Source organism: Hippopotamus amphibius, chromosome 5, assembly GCF_030028045.1.
Source record: "Hippopotamus amphibius kiboko isolate mHipAmp2 chromosome 5, mHipAmp2.hap2, whole genome shotgun sequence".
Taxonomy (NCBI): Eukaryota; Metazoa; Chordata; class Mammalia; order Artiodactyla; family Hippopotamidae; genus Hippopotamus; species Hippopotamus amphibius.
The window spans coordinates 164,438,634-164,454,074 of NC_080190.1; the positions used below are offsets into that span (position 1 = coordinate 164,438,634).

Below are 15,441 nucleotides of genomic sequence, written 5' to 3' on the forward strand. Positions count from 1 at the left end.
TATATGAGCCAGGATCTGCTCCTTAAACTTGATAAAGATGGTTAGATTTTTTACACTTGACCAATGTTTTTTTCCCCAGAGACCATTATATATCTATATCTTCATATAGATATATGTGGTTAATTTCCTTTAGGCAAAAAATGCAAGCAGTTTCAGCCTCTCACCATTGCACAGGTTAAACAGCAGGAGGTGGGGAAAGGCACAACCACTGTGTTTGGTCATTGGGTGTGGCCACATGGATGCAGAAACAGCACTGGCTTATGAAGACCCGCCAGATTTGGCAGGGAGGACTCTGTCTCCTCGCAATTTAGCTGAAGGTGACACGATCAGCTGGCTGGATCTAGCCAAATGCAATGCTCACAGCTCCAATTTAAGACAACTTCTTTGACCAAAAAAATGGGAGTTGGAGCTGGAGGTATATAAGGACAGCGATGCTCATTTCCTCCCTCAAAAGATTTCCTTGGGGAGATGTATAGGATATGGTACATCTGTAAAGGGGAAGAGAAAACTCCTGCTTCTGTACACACTCACTGTATCTTCTTTTCTCTGCCAGCCTCTCATGTTGGCCAATATTAAACCACAGGCTAGACCGAGATAAGATGATGTAGTCATCAAACCGTCAGCCTGTGAGAGCTGATAGAACATCTTGGAGGTCCTCCTGCCTGAACCCTTCATGTACCCATGATGCTCAGGAGTCATGCAGCCAGGTCAGACCCTCTAACTCCAGAGGCAGAACCAGAGTCGGGGGCTTTGGTCTCACGGAGCCCTCGAGTCCATTCCATAAGTGTTCCTCCTACGGTACTGTTGGACTCTTCCTTTTAAGCTTCATGGAGATACTCAGTGTAACCTAAATTCAAAGTCTCTAAAGAATTCTAGAGCAGGGCTTCATCATTGATAGAATTTACTGAAACCCCCTTCTCCAGCCCCAGGATAAAGGATGGAGTTGCAGGTGCCAACACGAGAGAGTAAAATATGTGCTCTTAGGGCACTGAAGTTAATTTCAGCACTGAGTACCAAGGAGGCTACCACAGAGAAAAAGAGAGATGTTGGGGGGCGGGGCGGGTATGGCAGGCTGAGAGGTGAGGAGACGAGCGGAGGCGGAGAGAAGGAAGCAGGGACCAATGCTCCAGAAAATCGAGCAGCAGGGTCCGTGCAGGGCCAGAGGGCTTGAGCTCTGGAATTAAATGCTGTTAGAACAGCATCTCAGAAGGCAAAGAAGACTGGAGTCTGCCCTCTGTGGATCTTCTGTTGGTTTCTTGGGCTGAAATTCTCTCCAGATAGTTTGGAAAATGACAAAACTTAGTCTTCTATCTTAGAGAGGAGGTGGAAAAGACACTCAAGCTGTCCTCGTCTGGATATACATTCTGGCTTTGAGATGGGAGCTGGGAGCTGACAGTTGGAGATGAAATCAGCTCAATATCTACGTAGATTCACAGTTAGGCATTTCTCTGTCTCTTTGTAATTTTTATTTTCCTACAGTTTTTCTTCTTTGAGCTAAATTGAATCTTGTGCTCTACCAGCCCCTCATGCCTTCATTGGCTCTTAGATCTCTGGATTTCACAGAGCAGAGGAGTTTCGAAAAGACTTTTGGATAGATTTATATAAATTATAACGGCAACAGCAGTTGATTGCCATTAACTACAGCTCTCTGATATGACCATAAGAGAATGGGCATTTTTTTTACAACAAGAATGACATAAGCTCAAAACAAAGGATGGTCCTTTACACTAAATGCATTTAACTTAATGAATGTCCCCATTTTTCTCATATTGATGGGGGCTGGTGAAATTTTCAGGGATTGACTGCAGTCTGCAGGGAGACCTTTGGAAAACCAGGAAGAGATGTTGCTTCCTGAGTACCTATGCCACTGACCACCTTTGTAAGGCAGAGACCAACAAAACTTCCTCCTTCCAGAGCTCCCCTACCCCTTATTGGCTGTCTATGTGGCTGCTTCAAGTGGGAGAGAATCTTGGAAGCACCTCTCTTTCTTTCATCATTGCTACCAGGTTACAATTAAGAGCTGGGAAGGAGTCCTTGCATCAAAATGTCAAGGATGCTGAGATGGAGAATGCTTTTCTTGCCCAAGCAACTATTTTTATTCCTTGCAATTACATCCCTAGTATTTTAATGCAGGTAGTCCATGCTCAGCGATCCCTTTTCTGATCATTTGTTTTGTCAGTTACATATGCCAATGATACCTGCTGTTTGACAAGCATTCTCTCTCAGGACATATATGCTCAAGGGAAGACCAGCATCAACTTAATCAGTCAAGCAGATTGGAATTAGGAAGAGAAAGCATCTGCTTTCATTTACCCCCACTGCACCACTGCAAAGTATGAATGGCCTTGGGGGCTACTATAGTTTGAGATTAGTAATGGTCACTAAAGTTTCACCATGTGTTCACCTCCAGTGAGATAATGCTGGCAGCACTAAAGATCCATACGCTGCTATCTTCGCAGTGATTCATCTGTAAGCAGTATTGGGGAAATATGTAACATGACTTATCTGCCTGTTTAGAGTCAATGAGTGAACGGGCTGTTTTTAATAGAATATGGCTTTCTCTTTTTAAGACTTATAGGACTAGTGTGAGGGAGATTGGAATCACGGTAAAAAATAGCATAAGCTTTCAAATATGACTCCAATCTTAAACTGACCTCTAAAAATATTGAACTTGTTCTTTCACATAAACAGCTTAAGCAATTGGCAAGAGAATGGGGGTGGGGGGGTGGGGGGAATAGATGAAATGGAAGGAAATGAGAAATGCCTTGAGAATAATTGAATATTAATGATTATAAATGTAATTATAATTCAACTCAATTACACATTGAAACATATTCAGATATGTATTATATATACTTTATATACAATTTCAATACAATACTTAATATACAATACTAAATGTGTATATTTATTTATTTACTTTAGTTGGCATTTTCAGACATTTAGGAGGTCAGATTAGAGCAGCAATGTTGGGAAAAATCAAAGTTTGCTGCTGAGGTGGCCTCTCATGTCTGAGTCTCTTCACAAAAAGACACTGCAGCCCCGTGATTTATCCTAATCGAGATCCATGCCCTCTTCAGGCATTTCAGTTACTTCCTTACAGGTGCTTAAGACAGATCAGAGCCCAGATGAAAACCAGAGTGCCTTCTGAGCACACGTTTCTGAGCATAAGGTCTTGCCTGCAAGTCTGGGGATTCTGGTGAAAATTACCGTCCACGTATCCTTTTGTAAACTGCATTTGAATGGGGTGAGGGAAAACATAAATCCTCTCAAGCTCATCGTTTGGTTTATGACCAGAAGCCTGTTCTTTGGGAATCTTTTTTTTTTTTAATCTATGTACACACTAACAACTTAATTTTTTTTTTACAGGTCCTGTTGCTTCATGGAGAGCCATATACTTTGGTATTCATTAATCTGTTTGTGTCAGCAAATAAATTATTCCCAATAAGATTTCAAGCTGTCCGGAAACATCCAGTTTTGTTGAGTCAAAACCACTTTAGCTCTTGTGGATCACATATTCCAATATCAAAACACCCTCTGAAGCATCCCTGTAGACGCCGTAAATCAGCTTACATAGTTTCAGTGCTGGAATTTGTGGAAATTGTCACTCTTTCATCACTAGGTCCTCTTAATTAACACTTCCCCCTAAATTTTGTTCCAAGGAACACAAGAATGATGGGATGTTTCTTTACAAAATGGTTCTGCGGATGGATCAGTTTAGGAAACGTGCATCCACTGTTTGTTTACTGCTGTCCGTTCTCACTACTCTCCTCAAGAGAAGGGATTTTGTCTCTTTTGCTAATTTCCTTGTCTGGAGTGCTTATGCCAGCGCCTGGCACTAAGTAGGCACTCAGTACCTGTTTGTTGAATGAAAAAATTCTCATATCCTCCTATTGGAGTCTCACAGTACACATTACTGAAATAAAGGCACTGATAAGTTCTGCAGAAATAAGACTTTTTTTTTTTGAAATGACTTTTAAACTCTGCATTTTCCAACCATACAACAGTTTTTGTTCGAATCTCCTCTACACATCCCATGGAATACCATTTGAGAAACAGTACTCTAAAGTTCTTCCCTGATTTTTTTCATAACTCTTACTCAGTGGATCTGTTTCTGATCTCTGAATAAGATCCACTTACCTTCCTCCAGAGTTTTCTTCCATAGGCTAATGGCTTCGCTTTCCCCAATCACTTCACAGGGGACATGGTTTCCACATGGCACAATGCTTTCTAGTTTGTCCATGCCTTGAATATACTACTGTATAGAATTGGACCCAATGCAAACGACATCTGATCTTGTATTGGAGCCTAGGCACCCGCCACAGTATGACCTATTAAACAATTACTCAGCCTATTACATTTTATGCATTTGAATGTGTGGTAGCTAGGCTTCATGTCTGACTGCTTCTTTATAAACCAATGCAGACATCACCTTCTCCAGGAAGCCTGTTCTGAGTCTGCACTTATCTTTAGCACAGTGGTTACTGTGATGTGTTGTAGTTGCCTGATTGTGTGTTTGTCTGTTCTTCTAGGCTCCAAGCTCCTGGAGGGTCAGGCACTGTGTTTAATCCATAACTAAATCTCTAGCATCTGGCATATTTGGTAGGTTCTTAATAAGTACTTTTGGAATGAGTGAATGAATGAGTGAAAAATTGAATGGCTATGTAAGACTCTTCCTAGGGCATTGTTTTCAGTCTCTTGCTACCAAATGTCCTGTTATGTTTTTCCTGTTCTCCCCCAAATGGACTCCAAATTTAGACAGATTCTGTTTACTAAATTGTATTTATTAAATAAGAAGTAGTTTGCTTTCCTAGTATTCAATCAAATATCTAGGTTTTGACCATCAGGGGATAAAAGGCATCACCACACCGGTTAAAGAGAATTCCAGCCAAGAGCAAGAGCCTTGAAAGTCAGCCTTATGATGCTTGTCAATATGATGTTTTATTCAGGTTTTTGGAATCCAGAAAATGCCTCCTCATTACTACCTCTCAGTACTGGGTGATAGTTACCAGATGTCACAGATGGGAAAGCACTAACCTGCAGCCTTCTCTGGGACCAAAGACTGGATTAACATCAGCTTGAGTGTTTCCCATGAACCAGCATAAAGCAAAGGTTGAAGTCATCAGTGGAAGGGCTTCATCTTTTAGCTCCTCTGGGAGATGGACATGACAGTCTTGAGATTTAGCTACAGGTAGTTGCGACTGAGATTCTGCATTGTGGGCCAGCTCGTTGCTCATTGGTAAAGACCCAGAGAAGATGCTCAGAGCCTCACGGTGGCCTCCGTCTCTCATGCCGAGATGGCTTATCCTGTCCCAAGACTCTGCCTGCTTCTAGTCTCAGACTGGAGTCTGCACTTAGAAGCAGGTAGGGTCATCAGCTTCCTCAACCCACTCCTGGAGCATCCTTCCACAGTCTCTATGGCAACATCTCCCCATGCTTCTCTTGGAGGCCTCTGTGGCTCCATTTCAAACTTGTTGCCTGCAGGGTTTGGGTTGTGGAAAAGGCAGAGACTTTACTTTTCAGTCCCTAATCCACTTCCTGTGTCCTACAACTATAGGCCAACTTGAGAAGAAATCACCAGGAACAAACACTGAGCTTGAATAAGGGCTCCCAGGTGCTCACATTAGAGCAATTTTTTTCTCTACTGTTTATCAAACCCCCAACCTACGCTCAGAAGAGAAGGCTTTTCCCTTTTCTTTTAAAGTTATTTTTGTGTTCTTTCTATGAAAGCTCACTTGGGAAAGCCTCGAGGTGATACAGCCCGCATGATTGGCATTTAGGGCCTCAGGAAGGATGCTTGTTTTGTTTGAAAGTGGCACATTTTTCCCCCTCAAATCTAGGGGTGGGGGAGCAGAGATTTCTTTGGATGTGCACGTACTGTTTTTCTGATAAAAGATTCTAAGTGGTATTTGGGTAAACACCAAGTTGGGGGGCCTCTGGGAAAATATCCACATGGGGTTTCCCAGACCCTGCCACAAATCAATTTTTCCTTCTTATAAAAATGGAGATGCTAGTGAATTAAACCATTCTACATAAGCAAGGGGTGTTAGCCAGGACTCTGGCAACTTTTCCTATCTGAAATGAGAGAACAAAATATCACATTCAAATTATATGCTTGGTGGAATTTTTTTTAGTAAAGGATACTACTTACTTTCTCTTTTCTTTTTTAGATATTTATGCCATCATCATCTATCTTCCAAACAAAGCAAAAGAATGTTTTTTGAGCTATCACTGTGGTAGGAGGTCTACGGAACACAACTACAGGAAGAGGTTTAAGTAATTTTCATAATAAGCTCATAGCTTCTGCTCCAGGAAACAAAATAACAAGGGTCCGCACATCCACTCTGGTTGCTGAAATAATAGTACAGACACTTCCGGCCAGCCTGCTGCAGGATTCCAGCACCTGTAGCCTGGCTCTGGATCCTCAGTTGTGAGCTAAGAATGCCAGTCTGGGGCCCAGGCTATTTGGATATTCACTGCTTCCCACTTTGGGGAGGAACTGGAAGTTTGCCAGTATTGTTGGGATGCTGCCTTGGATAGGGAATAAAGGATGTTTAAACTCCATTGATTGGCCTTTGTCACTCTGTGGTCCAAAATTTCAAACTGTTGAAGATTAAGAGAACGAAGCAATGGCAGGGGAGGTATCCCGACTTCCGGCAGATCCCACAATAAGCATTTACTAGTTTGCTATTGATTTAAGCCCCACAGGCTTCCTCTTGATCGTTTGACTAATATTGATAAAGTGGATTATTAAAACAGTGCATTTATTTGGGAGTTAGTTCCCACATATGCCTGGCTCCTTTCCCAGTGTACTTTCCCTGACATTAAATGCCTTGCTCTTTGCTTCAGCTCCTCCTACTAGTGGCTCCTGGCTTTGGACACAGACACACTGGTTTGGTTCTCTTTGGATGAGGGGTGGGCAAATGGTCAGTTGTGGCTGAACTTCTGGGCTCTGCCCAGTCACATTTCCAGGTGACCGGGCAGAGCTCTCAAAATAAGGGGACTCAGAGCCCACATAGGGAATCTCCAGCATTCCAGATTTTGTCCCCAAGCTCTGGTCCAAGGAACTCAGAGCCAGGTTAGCTCAGGACAAGCGGTGTCTGACACTGGTTCTGTCCTTCCAGAAGCTTGTCTGGCTCTGTTCGACTGGTCCTCTATTAGCTAATTCAGGATCCCTTAACTCTGATTTTATCTGTTGAATTCCTCAGGAAGATGCTAATGTCAATTTGGGAATGTGATTGTGCTTTAGTCATTACACACTTGAGCCATTTTTTTAATCAAAAATAGTTGCTAAACTGCTGCAGAATTGGCTGAAGCAGAACTTGGCACATCCATTTAGATGTGGCCACTTTGAAGTTGCCTGATTTGAGGCGAGCTGCCAATTGAAATTTTTTTTTTTGCCAGTTGAATTTTTAGCTTTTAAAATATCACATCCACAGTAACGTATGGAACAGATACGCAGACGCCAGCACTGACCTCATCTCGGGGTTGAGGAGTGGGTGAGAGGGAAGGGGTGGGCCTAGAGAGGGGCGCAGGATTCCTGCTCTGGATGTGACTCGTGAGCTGGGGAGAGAGAAGCTGACATACCCGTGGCTTGTTTATAGGGCCACAGGATAGGCGTGAATCAAAGTACTCACAGCACTGAAATGGCTGGGCCGACATGTCATAGGCTGTGGCTGGAGAGGTGGCCACTAGGCCCACCGACCAAGGGACCCTCTGCATTGGCAATGGATTGGCTTGGCAATCAGAAAATTTCAGCTCAGGAAATAAATAAATGAACCTATATCAGGACCTAAGTTACTCAATTTCCTTGTGAACATCAAGGATGTAGAGTTTTCAGAAATGTCAGTGTCATGGGGAACATGAGTGTGTGTGTGTGTGCGCGTGCACGTTTATATGTGTGTCTTTGCTTACTTGACAGAAATTTGGAGAAAACCGAAATATAAGAATTACCTAACTCTTATTTTTTTTTTTAGGTTCTGAAGTAACTCTTTTCCTTTAAGACTATGACATAAGTATTACATCCAGAGTTGCTGATAAATTGCGCCTATTTGGTGCTTCAAGTCTATAGGTCTTATTATACAATTTGCTAGTTAAGTTTGGTGATTGATGCTTTCCTGGATTTGGCTTCAATGGAACTCACGTTACTGACCTTCAAGAATCCAGCCTCTCTTAAACTTTTCCCCAGGGAGAGTGAGACAGGCAGGGACCTGGGACCCCTTGCGGCAGTGCTGCAACGCTTGCACCTGGGCAAACCTCTCCTCGAACAACAAAATACAAAGAAACTATAAGGGACTAAAAATAACTGCGTGCATGCACAGTTGCGGCAAATTCCAGACAGAAGATACAAAAAGACCAAAAAAACCCCATGGCACTTCGGAAGAGCGGGGAGCAGAAACAGGGAGTCAGGAGCAAAAGCACTGTACTGAGCGCGCTCCCTGCATACAACACCAGCTAAGGGGTGGGCAAACCACCTACGTCACCCCTATCCCCGCCCGACCCCTGGACACCCTCCTACCCTCACCCCATATAAGGAACCAGCTTGCTCTTCCCTCCCCGCCAGGGAATGAGCTAGGAAGGGAAGCTGCTCTTTGTTCTCGCTCCCCCACTGCTGCGGCAGGGGCCCCAGTAAAGCCCTGCCTGAATTTCTTGTCTGGCCGCTAATCAATTTCTACTGATTAAGGAGGCCAAGAACCCTGGTGGGTAACAGCGGCAGGACAAAACTGGGAAAAGAAGAAACTGCTCGCTGGCTTTTTTTCCTCTTATCCTAACTTTTCTACCACACGCTTTTCTATTGGATTCACCTAATTAACTTAACTCTCCTTGGCTATCATTATTCCTAATGTTTGTTTCTTCGTTTATCACTTAACAACAGTCCTGTGTTTAAGTACTCTGAAGACATGGACTCCTGAGTGGGTGCTACCGCGTATGATGTATACAGAGCCCTTATCATCTCATGATCTTTTAAGGGAAGAAAGGTGACATGAAAGTCATAGAGTGGGAGAGACACAATGGGATCTAGTGGCTCACAGCCTAGAATTCACAATAGTAGTCTGGAGATCCTTGAGACATGAGGGTCTTAAGAAAAGTTCCATCAATACCCAAGGAATTAGGACTGTAATTCCTTTTCGACCCTAGGCGAAGCAAAAACAAATACATACACAAACAGCCAAGATGAGGCTGGTCAGGCCAACAGAAGTACCAAGTGTCCCTGCTCTGGGCTGGAACTGGGTCACCTTAGAGTGATACCATTCGTCCCCTTGCCCAGAGCAGTAGCAAGGGTGGGTCATGACACATGTGCCGACGCACTTGAAAAAAGGGGAGACAAATTCATGCACATCAAATGCAATTTTCTTTGGAAAGAAAATCATCATACAAATGAATTGCACTGGGTCAAAACAATGAAAGGTTTTGAGGCAGGAGGCAGATGGGTTCCAGGTTGGGTGTTTACGACTGGCCTCCCATTTACATCTCACGAGGCAGAGAAGAAGACGAGCTCCAGGCCAGACGTTCATCACCAGCCTCCTGTTTACATTTCCTGAGGCAAGAGAAAAACGGGCTCCAGGACTACCTATTTATGACCAACTCCTGTCTGTATTTCAGTATCTGCACTTGGATATAAGAAAGGGCAACAGGGATAGGGTAAATAACTGGACATTGGACACTTTTATGGCATGGACAGGGCGGGGCTAAACCCTGTTAAGCGATCAAGAGATCATACACTCCTCATCCTTGGGACAAAGGAGACATGACACATGCACAGAAAGGCTCCTTGGAGATCAAAAAGGAGGGGCACCACCCCATAATATGTCATGCTAAGCCTTTCCCCTAGGTCTCTGGGCTGAAATCCATCTTGGAAAAAAGTTGCGCACTCATGATGGGGAGGGTCCTAGGGAAGGTCAAATGTGGGTAAAGAAACCAGATGATTGGCCAAAGGTAAACGAGGACCCGGAAGAACTGCCTTATGTAAACGACTTAACCACCTCTTTACTGCACCCCTCCTTATCAGGGGGGACACTCACACTCTTTCTCTCTGGGTGTGTATCTCTGCCTTTCTTCTGTCTTAACTAAGCAAACTGTGTCTCTGTGTGCTCTCCTACTTGTTGTTGTGCTATGTCTCTAATAATAAACTTTGTACTTGCTTTTACAGTTTTAGCCTCCATGAGAAATGCATTTTTCAATGGGGACAAAAGCCAGAGAAAAATAGCTTCTAGCCTCTAGCTCTTGCTGGTCTGGTGGCTAGGACTGCTGGTTTTCATCCAGGCTACACAGGTTCAATTCCTGGGCAGGGAATTAAGATCTCGCTTCTCGCCACCATTCACTGCTGCCTCGCCTAGATCAGTATTCTTAGTGGAGAAAAGGTGGGAGAATCGTGGCATTGCTCAATGAAGAACTTTCACAATGACACATCTCAGCCTACTCATAGCAAAACTGGTATCAAGTTTAATAAAACTTAAGTCCCAGTTCTATTTTTTCAAATTGAGGAGATAAGTCAGAAAAAAATCCAGATTTTTGCTCTTTCTCTTCCTACCTGTCTTCACACATTTAAAATATTATACAGTTATCGTCACATATTTAAAATACTATTGCATTCATTGGTTCCAGTTCCTCAAATGTTTATGTCTCCCCAGACAACTAGTCAATCCCTGGTGAAAGAAGAGTCCAACTAGTTTAGCAAAGGTTCAGCCGGTTGTTGGCCATGGGTAACAACAGGCTGTGTCTTGTGCCAATTTGAATGTTCATTTCCAGAGCTGCAATTCCACGTAAGCCACAAACTCATCTCTACCTTTATCTTTTCCACCTTAGTCTACCTCTGGACCTTCAGAGAATGGGGGGATGAGATGCCAAAGGTAATGGATCAAATTGCCTACTTAATCCACTCAACGCTCTCTGGAAGGCTTCAAGCCCATTTGCCTTTCTGAAGAGATCGGAAAACCAGACCCCTCTAATGACTCTTCCTGGCTGAACTCAGCTGCTACCTTCAGAGTCAGGGCTAAGAGCAGCCTGGGCAGTTCTGTTGTCAGTAAAAGCCACGTTACTGGAAGAGTGGGATGGTCTTCAGGGAAATGTCCAGAGCCCTTCATGGTCTCTATCCCAAAGCCTGCAGATGTCCCATCCAATGAACATCAGAACTTCATGTGATGTTAAAATGGTTCAAAACAAATTACCTATGGAGAAAAATTTGCCTGTAGTTTCCTGTATACCAACACTGAACTTGGACAATTAGATACTCAGTAGCTTACTACAGAAGCAGCAAATTCTGAAAACGCGTCTTCCCCTTCAAGAGCAATAGCCAGTATTTCAGGCATTTTTAGGGGTAGGAATTTCAGGTCAGATTTCTCTCTGGGGAAAGAGAAGCATGTGGTTTGGTCTCAAGGAGCAGAAACCCAGGCTGAGATGGTGGCCTTGCTGTTTCCCTGTTTCTGGGGTCTTGTTTTCTTATCCTTGGCCTCACTCCTGCTTGTCTGTAGGTCTCACATTAATAGTCAGTTCCTTGGAAAGGTCTTCCCTGATTACTTGGGATCAATATTCAATCCTACTAGAATGACAATAACATCCAGACTGAGCCTGTTGACCTGTCTGTATTGATAATATCACCTAACTGTGAGCTCCTTGACAGCTGGGACTTCCTCTTGCATCTTCCCATCCCCAGCACCCAGCACAATGCTTGGCAAATTGTAGTTACTCATTAAGTAGCTGAATAATCAGTGGCTGAGTGAATGAGGAAGCAAAGGAACATCTTGGGGAAACTGACTGGCCCACGTCAACTGATAAAAGTAATATGAGTTTGAATTGAGTGTTCTTTGTCTTCCGGGCTTTTGTATGCAAAAAGAAGGGGCCAGACACTTAGTTTGCATCCCACCTTTAGGGGCAGAAAGAGAAGGAAAGATATCAAACCCTATTGATCAATACTTCTTGACAGGACATAACGATCATGATGGAAACAGGACCCTGAAAGACGGCAAAGTGTGATGATGTTTGTAATGATGTTTGGGTTCTATCTCCATTTAACCAAAACGCAGTCATCCAGAATGCTGAGAGAAAGGGCAAATTTCATCCCCTAGTCAGGTGAGATTTTACCTCAATAATATTTTTGGCTTTCATTCTTGTTTGTGATTTGGTATTAACGTTTTAAGACAGTTCATTAGGATGACAGTTATGCTAAAGTGTTATACTAGGAAAACTGTAAACGGGGTATCCCCATTACTTCCCAGTAAATTATTTGTTCTCCTGGCAGGATTCTGAGGTATAGGTAATTCACCAGCACAGCCACAGACTCCCAGCATGTGTCTGAGACTGAGAAATGGAATGGGCAATGTCAAAGCTGAAATGAAGTGGTGGGACCATCTGGTCCATTTCTCCCATTATACAGATGAGAACACTGAGGCTTGGAGAGGCGACGTGGTTGCCTGAGGTCTTGCAATAGCAAGTGGAGAAATCAGGCCAAACTCAGTTCTCTTGATTTTCCATTCCCACCCTTCTCGCTATCATATGGGCAAATTCTGGGTCCTGCAGAGACTTGCCCCAAGTTCACGAGACTCATAGCCTATAGGACTAACTGGTTTACTATGAGGAAACGGGCCCTTGGCATCAGGCCAGCATGAAGGTTTTGATCAGTAAGGCAATCAGAAGAAAATTTTTTCTTCCAATGGATACAGAAAACAGGATCTAAGAGAAGTCCCAGCTGGAACTGATACAAACATAGAAACATAAATATGTTCTCATAGCTTGTTTCCACCACAGCTAGCCCCACGCCCCACACATTTCCTTTTTTTCTGGGGTCAACATTCTCCAGTCTTACGGGTGACTAAATCAAATGGTTAATTGTTTGTTTTATTACTAGGTAGACATGAGCGACTGCCCTGCTTAGCATTTTCCATGCAAACAATGATCACATCAGGACACTCAGGCATGAGATGTTAGCATCCTCCAGTAGATGCTAACACTACCTGGAGGAAAAGCTGGTCCTTTCCTGGAGCTTTCACAGAAAACTTCTAAATATCCCTGTTGAGAAAGTGACCCAGCTTCAGAGGGTGAATACACACCACACACACACACAACCTTTTAAGACTGACTGACCAGAAAACAAAGTAGAAAGTAGAAACCCGGCATGTATCTACAGGATAAAAAGGGGAGACAATACAGCCTGATGGAAAGTATACGGTTTTTGGAGTCAGACATAACTGGGTTCTAATTGCAGTTCTCTTGTTCATTCACTACATGTCCTTCAGGGAATGACATGATCTCTCAAATCACAATTTTGTCACTTGTAAAACAGGCACATCACACTTACCCAGTAAGGTGGTTGTGAGAATGAAATGCAAAGAATATGAACAACGCTCCCGACAAGGTACCTCGCCCCAAGCTCTCTACTTCTATTACCATTAGTGACACCGTGGATATTTACCTATATTCCTGGCAGTGAAACGCATCTGTTTTCTGTCTTGTGTGGAGCACAGGCAGACCTCGTGTGTTCGTGCTTCACTTTATTGCGCTTTGCAGATACTGCGATTTTTACAAATTGAAGGTTTGTGGCAACCCTGCGTCAAGCAAGTCTATTGGTGCCGTTTTTAAAAACAGTCTTTGTGTACTTGGTGTCTCTGTGTCAGATTTTGGTAATTCTCACAGTGTTTCAAACTTTGCATTACAGTTATATTTGTTATGGTGGTCTGTGATCAGTGATGTTATTACTATTATGACTTGCTGAAGGCTCAGAGGATGGTTAGCATTTTTTTTAGCAATAAAGTGTTTTTTAATTAAGGTGCATACATTGCTTTTTTTTTAGACATAATGCTATCGTACACTTAACAGACTACAGGATAGTGTTAATATAACTTTTATGCACTGGGAAACCCAAAAATCGGTACGACTTGCTTTACTGAGATATTTACTTTATGGTGGTGGTCTGGAACCAGACCTGCAATATCTCAGAGGTACATCTGTACAGAAATTTCACTTGCGTTTTCAATCTTCACGGTGCACATATGAACTTCATGGTAATAATAATGACGAGACAACTAATATATACAATGGAAGTACCAAGTATGTACTTTTCCCCAGATGATGCTTTTGAAAGGTCTGGAGGAGTAATAGAAAAATGCCTAGATTCTGATGCCATGATCAATGTGAAAGGGATGGATAGGAGAATGGTGATGATTTCTCAACATACGAGGGACAGAACCCAGGCTCTAAAAGGTGGTTTGCTTCTGAAAGAGTCGCTCCACCTCTCTTGGCAATATCACTTGTCATAAAAATCAAGTTAAAATGATTCAAATTCTCACACAATACATTTTATATAGCAGCATAAAAACTTCACCCTTTGGTATCCCCTTGTAAATCTTAAGTAAAGAAGCTGTTTGTCTAATGAGTCCATTCTTGCCTCTTACAATCCATTCTCCACTAGCAGCTCAAGTGATCTTTTAAACATCTAAATCGGCTCATGTCACTGGCCAGCTTAAAATATCTTTATCACTTCCATTACAATAAAATCCAAAGTCAACCAGGGTGTCAAGATCTCCTTTACCCAGATGTATTCCTTTCTTCTCTACTCACTATGCTCTAGCCTCTTGGACCTTTTTGCTCTTCTTCTAACACACCAAACTTTCCGCCACCCCAGGGTCTTTGCACGAGCTGTTTCCTCTATCTATAATGCTCTTCTCTTGGTTATTTGAATGCAGGGTCCTTTCAGCACTCAAGTCAAATTTTCAGAGGTCTCTTGATGATCCTATCTGCAGTAATTCTATCTGCTCCCTCATCAGATATCTGTCTATATTTCCTTCTCAGCACTTTTGTGTTTTGCTTAATTGTCTACATTCTCTACTCCCTTAAAATGTAAGCTCGTGGTGGACAGGGATGAGTATGTCCCCTCCCTACTGGATCCTCAGCATCTAGAAAACCTATTAAATAACTGAATGAACCAGAGCTCAAGGCTACAAATAGATTTTAGTTATAGCATGCAACCAGAAGGGGAAAATACAGTCTTTAATATGAGCACCCTTTTCTTAAGTCTTCCACTTCATCTCAAATTTTGTCTTTATTCTGAGAGATTCAATGACCATCTTGATGACTCATTCAACAAGCTAGCCTTGAAATTTCTGGACATCCTTCCCCATGTCAAAATGTTCTACTTTTGTAACTTTACATTTCAATAATCCACCTGTGATCATAAGCTTCTTGCCTTCTAGTTTTATTAATTGCATTCCACTCAGAGGTTCAGAGCATAAGAAGCCTCACAGGTATCTAAACCAAGATTCAGGGGGCTAGGACACCAAATCAGTGGGCAAAACACCAGCCCATGCCAGGAGTCAGGGATGCATCGCATAAACTCTCACGGTGTCCAAGAGTGGGTTTAACCAACAATTTTAGCTGAACCGGACACAGATACAGGGGCTTGGAAGATGCACGACATCAAAAACAAGAGATTATGGTCAGGCACAGACA

The 15,441-nt window shown here is 42.9% G+C and overlaps 1 protein-coding gene across 1 annotated transcript in view; it reads right to left on the minus strand.

Moving 5' to 3' along the window:
• The window catches only part of ADCY8 (adenylate cyclase 8), a 216,489-nt gene that overhangs the window by 83,997 nt on the left and 117,051 nt on the right, over positions 1-15,441 (minus strand). The gene's annotated exons all lie outside the window — the stretch shown is intronic.